The sequence below is a fragment of the Mustelus asterias genome, unplaced genomic scaffold (assembly GCF_964213995.1).
Source record: "Mustelus asterias unplaced genomic scaffold, sMusAst1.hap1.1 HAP1_SCAFFOLD_74, whole genome shotgun sequence".
In the NCBI taxonomy this organism is placed as follows: domain Eukaryota; kingdom Metazoa; phylum Chordata; class Chondrichthyes; order Carcharhiniformes; family Triakidae; genus Mustelus; species Mustelus asterias.
This window is the reverse complement of record NW_027590134.1, coordinates 760,761-770,712: the sequence shown is the minus strand read 5'-3', so window position 1 is coordinate 770,712 and position 9,952 is coordinate 760,761. Positions and strand designations below refer to the sequence as shown.

Sequence of the window (9,952 nt, the reverse complement as noted above, 5' to 3'; positions counted from 1 at the left end):
CAGAAAAGATAAGAATTGTACACATTATATTGAACTGGGACGGAGGAATTTCGAAATACTAAATTTGTTTGCCATATCAATTCGAAATCTACAAGTACGCTGCTTTCCTCTGTGTTCATCATTTCAATACCGATAAATCAGCAAGGCTATGCTGTTGAAGTGAAGGTATTTGTACCGGTATGCATTTTCTTTTGAACCAATTGGCATTTTGAAGCATTGTTGTTTAGCAGAGTTAGAATTTCATTATGCAACAATTTAATTATTGGTACAAACCTATTAAAGCATATATTACACTAAGTTTTACCTATTTCTCATTGGGGATGGTATATAGAGAGAAACCTACTTTTCTTCATACATACCACTGACAAATACCTGGGTAAGAGTTTTAACAACACCAGGTTAAAGTCCAACAGGTTTATTTGGTCGTAAATGCCATTAGCGTTCGGGGCGCTGCTCCTTCGTCAGATGGAGTGGAAATCTGCTCTTTTCCACTGTGTTTACCCCAGTCCAACGCCGGCATCTCCACATCATGACTATATCTGGGTGTACAAGTTTCAAACTCAAAATTTGCCAGTGGTGCGAAACTTGAAAATATTATGAACTTTAGTGAGAAGGATATTGATAATCTTCAAGAAGATACAGACATGCTGGTGGAATGGACAGACACAATTTAATTAATGTAAGAAAGTGTGAAGTGTTATATTTTGGTCCGAAGATCGAGGAGAGGTGAGATAAAATAAAGTGTATGCCTTTAGTGTTCCTCGTCCCTTGGCACCTTCACCATGCTAAGATGCCACCGTCTATTCACCCTTCACAGAACCCATTGAATATCCAGCCTGAAGTCTGCATTTCACCGTCCACTTGTGCAGTGATCATTAAACATTTAGCACTCCCACGTTCCGATGTACCTTCCCTCTGCAACGACTCAGTGCTCCGTCTGATAACTCAGTCAACGTTGCACCTTCTCTTTGTGCACTGCCCATGGTCGGCTTATCCTGTCCAGTCCTCATTGTGTTTCACTCTGCTCGGTTACGCTGTCCAGATTGCATACTGTTCCAACTTTTCTATTCTGCATAAATAATAAATGAATAAATGGAACCATCCCTTGATTAATAACTGTCTCATTTCAGTGTTGAGCGTTTGAGTTTAATGAAGCGCTGTGTGTGATTCCCGCCTCTATGCTTCTGTACAAATTTAGTCAAAGAACGTTATCTAATTATATCTTCAATTCTCCTTCTCATTGAAAAAGAACTGAGCGGGTGATGGATAATGTTTCAATAGTGGCGTTAAAAAGATAGAGAATGGATTTACAAATTTAAAATCTAAGGGTGACATCAATGCCTGAAGTAGTTTTCAGGCTGTGGCGACAAAAATAACAATGCACATTATCAATTTGAATTGTTCAAAATCATAGAATGGAGCATCCATTGTGGATGAATGGAAACTTTAAACTGTGTAGCTGTGTTGTGCTTCAAAATCTTGTTTTACAGAAATCTCCATTAATCATAAGTGTTGCCTCACCTGCTGAGCATTTTCAGCATTTTCTGTTTTTGCTTCGGATTTCCAACTTCCAGCTTTGCGTTGTGTTCTGTGTAGATGTTTTACTGCAATTGATCCGCTCTGTGACAGATGGAGCAGTATGTGTCGCCCAACTATGAAGCCTGCGAGATTACACTCCAAGCTGTTGAAGAGAATGAGGAGGAGAGGTAGGGAGGATCATTCCGTGATGGACAGATTTCCTGTATAAAAGAGATGAAGGTCTGTATTTCCACAGTTGTTTTAACAGACATAAGATGTCCCAACATGACTTGCAATCAGCGAAGTTCCTCCGAACTGTTACCGACGTTCTAAATACGAGATTTGTGAACTTATCAGGAGTTTCTACATTGTCAAGAATCCATATATGGACCTGTAAATTAATTTGTGGGCGCGTGGCTCTGTGGCGCAATGGATAGCGCGTTGGACTTCTAAATAAGGGCAAGTTAGCCATTCAAAGGTTGTGGGTTCGAATCCCACCAGAGTCGGATTTTGGATCAGATTAGTAGCAAACGGTTTGCTTCTTCTTTGATGTGATTCAGATTCGGCACCGACATTTTCTGCTCTGCCACCTTTCCGTGCTGTTCCTGTTTACTCGGCTCCCAGGAAAACCACTGACTCGAGAAGAAAACGCAAACCCCAGTGGCTTTCTTCAAGTGTGACACAACATTCGCTGGTTGCGTTAGAAGGAGTAGCATAATTTTCAAATAGATATTTCGTTTCTTTTGGAAGATAAACAAGATAAAAAAAACTCACACGCAGCAACAACTTATAAATAACTACAATGAATAAATAAATATCAGTGCCCTGCAGCGTGGTGGTGTTATCTTGATGTGTCTGCTGCGCTTGCCCTTCTCGACTGTAGTGGCCGTGGGTTTGGAAGGTGCTGGCAAAGGAGTCTTGCTGTGTTGCTGCAGTGCATCTTGTAGGTGGGGCACACTGCTGCCATTGTGTGTCGGTAGTTGGAGGGAGTGAACGTTTATGCATACGAAGCGAATGAAGTGGGATGCTTTGTGCTGGATAGTGCCAAACGTCTGGAGTGCTGTTCAAGTTTCATTCACCCAGGAAACCAGGTGATCCGGTTTCGTCCCAAAAGATGAGCAGGTTGGTGGATTGGCCATGCTAGATTGCCCCTTGGTCCCCAAGGTGTTTGTATAGGCAGATTAGTGTGGTGCATGCGTGGCGCCGCGGGGAAAGGTCCTGGGTGCGATTCTCTGTCGGAGAGTCGGTACAGACTCGATGAGCAGAATGGTCTCCTTCAGCACTGTCGGGATTGTATGATTCTAAGGTCATTTGACTGTGTTAGAAATTCTCTGTGTGGAAAAAAATGGAAAGCTGTGTTTGTAGAACTTACACCATTGGGTTTATTGCAAAGTAAATGTTTTTTTTATTGCAGCATGATGAAACTACTTGGATCTTGTAAATAAACAGTCGGGATATTCGTGGGGAGTCTCGAAATATGCTTTTGTTTCATCTTTGTAGATCATCCACTGTGAAGGGAAGATAATATTGCCGAGGAAGAAAACGGCATTGTGACTTGCACAATTGCAAATATCACGTGAAAGAAATCCAGGCTTAACTGGGATTTGAAGGCCAGACCACCTGTGTACGAGAAACGCGCTTTAAACAACTAAACCACACAGGCTCTCTGTAAGGTCAAATGCTGGAAAAACGTTCTCGATCAAATGGTATTTGTGAAAAAAAGTGATACTAACAGTGCATATGCACACTGATTTGAAACCAGGATATGCCTGCTACGACGCAGGCGCTTTAACCAACTTTGCCACAGATCCTGACATTGCTACCCGTGGTACAGCGGAATGCTGGAAATATGTTCCAGATCTGGTGGTATTTGTGAAAAAAGAGATACGACCAGTACTGGAAAGTATCCGGGAAAATAGAGATAGTTCACATTTCAGATGCGGACCTTACACGGGAACGGCCGTTTCTCTCTCCACAGATGCGATGTGATCTCGGATAGATTATTAAAAGAAAAATAATTGAATCCTACAGTGGCCCATCGAAACTGCACCGATTTCCCTGCAAACCTTTCAAATCCGCCTTTCCCCGACATTGAACAAGCACATCAGCGGGAATCGCACACATGACTCAGTGAAACTCTTCCGCTAAACCTTGAGCGGTTTATCGTGAGCTGGTTCTATTTACTGTTTTCAGACACACATCTGGTCTAAAAGTAGCCGTGTTCGGGGTGTGATTCATGCACACAGTTTTCTGCTCTGAAGGCAGACCGGCCCCTTCTGTGGCGCGAGATGACTTTCATTAAATACTTCATTCATACGAGATATGTTTGTCGCCGACCCGGGAAGAATATATTCTCCAAATTAATCACGTTTGAGTAATTGGCGATGAATTCATTCTGGAGCCACTGCAGTTCATGTTGTGCGTGTGCGCACACACTGCTGTTCGGGAGGGATTTCTCGGATTGTGAACCATCGGAACGGCAATATGTTTCCAAGTCAGGATGATGTGCGTTTCGGAGTGGAACTTCGGGGTCGTCGTTGTTTCTCTGCATCTGCTGGCCTTGTGTTGCAAGGTGAGAGATTTCCCTGGGTTCGAAGAAACAAATCGTGAACGCAGCGCCTTAGACCGCTCGGCCACCCAGACTATAGGCCAAAGTGTAAAATCTCTGCACAAATCGATTTGAATTCCATCTTTATTGTTATGACATTTAAAACTCTGTCTCCCCATTGACTGATTGAGGGTAAACTGATCACGTATTTTAAGGTTCACGGACCAAGGTGAAGGTAAGACTCAGAGTTCCAGAGGTTTAAGGGCTGAATAGTCCAGCACCATTCCATTTTCTTCATCCAAATGAGAAACTCGAGCTGGCAATCGATTCAAATCAGGACACTAGCTTTGGGTAGAGGTTTGCCACCATGAAAACATGTGGTTCCAGAGGCTCCAAAACAGACGTCAGCTTCATTTGCGGCATTAGTGGCAGATTTTGTCTTTCCAGAATCGGTCGTTCCCCCATGAAAATTAGTGCCGGGCTAGGTGGAATGGTCATGTTAAATTGTCCATTAGTATCAAGCGTATTAGTGTGTTAAATACGTGGGGTTGCTAGGATAGGGCCTGCATGGGATTGTTGTTGGCACAGGCTCGATGGGTCGAATGGCCTTCTGTACTGTAGATTTTCTGTGAAGTTCGGGGCCGCAGTTTCACTTCTCTGAGAATATTGATGACTGTTCTCTGATTGCATTACAACTTCTAACCAGTTAATGCCTGTTTGAGAACTGGCCTTGAATAGGGCTGACATTGAAACGGTTCATATTGAATTAGTTACAGCAAATTGATTATTTAAAAGGTGTTAATACAATGCTTTTAGAGACTGTCAGACTGTTCAGTAATTTTATGAATCTATTTGGAGCGGGTGCAGTTGGTCAGGATATTGCTTGGCCAGCTCCGCGGCAACAGTAGCTCCATTCCTGTCCAGATGTCTTGACGCAAACAGTAAATCCAATTTATTATTCACTGCTGCCATCTCTGGCTGAACGCGAGTTGTGCAACAAGGTCGCGATTCATTCAGAACCCTTTTGGATTGGAGTGAAATCACATCAACATGGATCTTACCGACTAAAATGACTGCAAAACGCGATATTAATCAAATTCCATGTTCCAAAGATCTGCTTTCTGATTGGGCGATCCTGCTCACCCCGATCTATGGAAAATGTAAGACTCCCAGAAATGCAATGTCGGCTATTGGATTCCATAATCTCTGATTTCTATGCCACTTTGTTGCTTGTTTGTTCATTCCGTAAATACAGAGGGAGTGGCAGAGTCAGGTGAGCGATGGTGGTCCAGTGGTGACTGTGCGAGCATTTGACGAGTGCCAGTTCCTGACCATCACAGTGGTGACTTATTTAATTAGCAATCGCATTCAGAACAGAAGCGGGTCACTCCTAAAACTAAATTCACTGAATATTCTTAGTATCAATGAGTTACGAACTGAGAATCCAGCTTCAATTTGCTTCAATGTTTCAGTGCAACAACAGCCCTCAATCCATGAGTTCTCAGTCTGAAACAACAGTAAAAAAGGTAAGTAAAACAGTCCGGAAATACGATGCAAGCCAAGTTCAGTTTCCAAACTGTGCTATGGACACGCCTGGTGTGTGATGAAATCAGCAACTCAGGTCGTTCTGTAATTATATCTAATGAAAATGACGGGCCCTGGAGTAGAGCAAGTGATGGTGATATAGTGGTGAGCATAGCTCCCTTCCAAACAGTTGACCCGTGTTCGATCCCCGGCTTTTGCATTGATCATTTATTTAGAACTTTATCCACTGTCTCTTGCGTTTCAAAGCATGTGGGCACAAACAGTTCAAACGCAATATTTGCCGCTCATGAAATAAAATTGATTTAAATGTTTCAATTTTATTTTTTTCGGACGTTAAATTCGGCTTCAATTTCTTTACACTGACAAAAAATATTGAAATAAACTAAAAGTCTCTCAACTAATAAATGAATTCTCAATCAAAGAAAAAGATACCAAAAAGAGGGAGACGAACAGATTTCAGCTCACACACTGCTCTGCATAATCTAGCTGCCTATTGAAGTTACTACAAATATTTCTGAGGTGGGTAAATCATTCTAACAGACAAACCTCTGTGGTGGCCGAGCAGTTAAGGTGTTGATCTCGAAACCCAGTACGGATTCCACGCGCAGGGCGGAAACGTGTTCGCAGCGGTTCTCTTTGAAATGTTTAATTCGCTTCTCCAGGGCAGCCCATGAGAATGAATCGTAATTTTCAGTGGTCTTTTTTCTATAAAGATCTGGATCTGTGCTGTGGGCCGGGAGCAGGAAGTTGGTATTGCAATGGGCACCATTGTGTTCTCACCTAGCATCTACAAGATGGGCCGAATGATTTCTGTGCTGTAAATTCCATGAGAAAAATCATGGCGTGAGAGGAAAGAAACATAGCAGCAAAAGAGCAAAACGTGGTCTCATGTCAGAGTAAGATTCTTATGTAATGGCACATAAAAGATAAGAAAAGCAAGTCACCAGAATACGTTGAATGAATGAGAATTTCAAAATGCTGCTTCGATTATATGACATCGTGTTCATTCAAACAAATTGCAACAAGCTGGGCGTCCGCTATTCCTGGTGAGAACAGTTTGGGAATGGAAGGAGCAGGTGAAACGTAGGGAGGAATAGTCATTGGAACGTTAGTGAAAGAGGTTTTTGAGAACAATAAGACATCAGTGGAAATTCCAAGTTAGAATTGATTTCAAAATTTCTGGATTAAGTGGCCACTTTGCCAAGGATTCTAAACACGAGCGATAAATTGGTGGAATATATTCAGAGATTAGAGAATTTTGCAAACAAATCGATGTTTCTTTTAAAAATCGTCCAATAATTGGGGCCAGCACTAATATTTGCGGACGTGGAGTGAATTCTACCATGGCAGCTGGTGAAATTTAAATTCACTGATTTGATCAATCTGGAATTGAAAAACTGGTCTCAGTAATGGCCGCCTTGAAACTACCGTCGATTGTTATAAAACTTCACCTGGTTCACCAGTGCACTTTAGATAAATAAGTCTGCCCGCCTTGCCTGGTCTGGCGTACATCTGTCTCCAGACACAGAGCAATGTGGGTGACTCTTACTTGTCCTCTGAAATGGCCGAGTAAGCCACTCTTAGTTGAAGGGCAATTAGGGAAAGGCAACAAATGTTGGTCCTGCAGGTGACACCCATAGCCCATAAAAAGTAGTGTCATTGAGAACAAAGGAAAGACCTGGTAAAGTTTTGACTGCTTGCATCTTTCTTTTCTTATAATGACAAGGCTGAGGGGTGGCCTGATGCTGGGCTTTAAATTAGTGGAAGATTTTGAAAAAAATCATTTCGATTAAATGGACCAGAGAAGGGCAGAGAATAATGTATCTTACCCTCTCATACGTGTCATTGATAGTTGGTATATACCTGGACTGCGTGAGGACGGATAATGGAACACATCACACCAACAATTCTGATCTATTTCCCTATTCACTCAACAGATGATCTGCTCGCACTCGTGTTGATGTGGAAGTGCCGGCATTGAAAAGGTGGACACAATAAGAATTCTCACAACACCAGGTTAAAGCTGGAATCACGAACTTTAGGAGAGCTGCTCTTTCATCAGATGAGTTGAGGGAGGTTGACAAACACGACATCGATAGACACAAACACAATAGTGCGATAATTACAGATTGGAGTGTGAACAATGGTTAGAATGCGAGACTTTTCAGGGAATCAATTCGTTAAAGACATAGAGAGCAAGGGTGGAGAGAGGGATAATCACCGGTTAAAGAGGTGTGAATTCTCTCAGATCAGGAGAGTATGAAGGATTTTTCAAATTCAGAGTGTATGGTGAGGGTTGTGTGTCCTGTGGCTTGAACCCAAGATCCCAGTTGAGGCTTTCCTCATGCATGTGGAACTTGCCTGTCTGTTTCTGCTCGGCGATTCTGCTTTGTCGTGTGTCCTGAAGACAACCGAAGATCGGAAGCTGAGTGCCCTTGACTGCGGAAGTGGTGCCCGATTGGAAGACAATACTGCAGCTTGGTGAGGCCGCACGCACTTTCCGATGGTCTAGTGATTAGGATTCGGCACTTTCACCGCCGTGGCCTGTGTTCGATTCCCAGTCAGGCAAGTTACTTTCCATTCCCAAAACAAAGGAACTTCTTCCCAAAAGAAATTTGGCATGTCAGCTATGACTCTCACCAACGTTTACAGATGCAACAAAGAAGCATTCTTTCTGATTCTATCACAGTTTGGTACGGATCCTGCTCTGCCGAATGCCGCAAGGATCTACAACATGTTATAAATGTAGCCCAATCCATCACGCAAAACAGCCTCCCATCAATTGTCTCTGTTGACACTTATCGCTGCCTCGGCAAAACAGCCAACATAATTAAGGACCCCACGCACCTCGGACATTCTTTCTTCCACCTTCTTCAGTCGGGAAAAAAGATACCTCAGCCAGAGGTCACGTACCAACCGACTCAAGAACAGCTTCTTCCCTGCTGCTGTCAGATTTCTGAATGGACTTGCCTTGCATTAAGTTGATCTTTCTCTCCACCCTACCTATGACTGTAACACGACATTCTGCACTCTCTCGTTTCCTTCCCTATGAACGGAATGTTTTGTCTGTAGAGCGCACAAGAAGCAATAATTTTCACTGTATGGCTGATACATGTGACAAAAATAAATCAAATCAAATCAATTCAAATGAAACAACTGATCAGATCACATCAGACTCTGGCGAAAAGCTTGCGTTTGCGCTGCAGGGATTACGTGGTTCTATATTGCAGACACTGCTTGGAAATCTGTTTTGTTTTCGAATCCGTGGCCGAACCATGGACAGTAGAGCTTTAATTGAGCTTCTTAAAATTATCATCGGAGACACAGAATAATTAATTACAACTTCATGAGTTCAGAATCGGGTTGGAAACTTGATTCATTTTCCAGTGGCTCACAGAGATATGCCCTGATAAGATTTTAACTGAGGCAGCTTTGAACAAATGAATCTATGTCAAACAACTGATGAGACGGTAAAAGCCACACAAATAATCTTTCCGCGATTATGTGAGATTGGGGATGATAATTTCCGTTTTTGCTCAATCCGCACCTACCTCGGGCAATACAGAAGACAATAGAATTAAAGAAAACATCTGAGCTGTAAAGCACTTTGGAAGTTCCAGCGGGTTGGAGAAAAAAACGTTTTTATAGACAAGATAAAAGCAAAATACTTCCGATGCTGGAATCTGAAACAACAAATGAAAATGCTCTAACATCTCAGCATGTCTGACAGCATCTGTGGAGAGAGACCAGCTGAGATTGTCCAGCATGTTCAGGTTTCAAGACACGCCGTCTGTCCTCCAGAATTAATAAGAACATGCAGTTTGAAATGAACGGCAAACGCGCCTTTCTGTCTCCACCTGATTCTTGTTTTTTTCATGCATCCATCCTCTTTCCTGGTAATCCAAAAATCGGTTGGTTAAAACCGCTGTTTGCTGCATTAAATGGTCCTCCGAATTGCGGAAAAGACCTGATCTCGTCAGAACTCAGTTGTCGCTCTAAAAGTGTAAGTGGCAAGTGTACAATATGCAAATCATCATTTCCTCGTTAGTATAGAGGTTAGTATTCCCGCCTGTCACGCGGGAGACCGGGGTTCAATTCCCCGACGAGGAGTGTATCGCATTTTTGTTCTGTCAAGTTGTTGTTGAACAACCTGTGTTGCTCTCTGGCTTTGAAAATATAAAATAAAGACTGTCAAGGAAAGAAGCACTCAAAAATGCAAATCCTTACATTTTTACGGACACGTTTCGTGACCTGAGATCACCGTTCGTTCAATTCATCGGCATTTTGGCTCACATTTGATGTGGTGATGCCAATGTTTGGGTGGGGTCCTTGAAGGTGGCA

The 9,952-nt window shown here is 42.6% G+C and overlaps 2 non-coding genes across 2 annotated transcripts; both read left to right on the top strand.

The window, feature by feature from the left end:
* Positions 1–1,933: 1,933 nt before the first annotated feature.
* On the top strand, positions 1,934–2,024 carry trnar-ucu (transfer RNA arginine (anticodon UCU)). Its single transcript is given in 2 exon segments — positions 1,934–1,970; positions 1,989–2,024. It is a non-coding gene; the product is annotated as a tRNA-Arg (tRNA).
* A 7,625-nt stretch (positions 2,025–9,649) lies between these two features.
* Positions 9,650–9,721, top strand: trnad-guc (transfer RNA aspartic acid (anticodon GUC)). Its single transcript has one exon. It is a non-coding gene; the product is annotated as a tRNA-Asp (tRNA).
* The last annotated feature ends 231 nt before the right edge of the window (positions 9,722–9,952 follow it).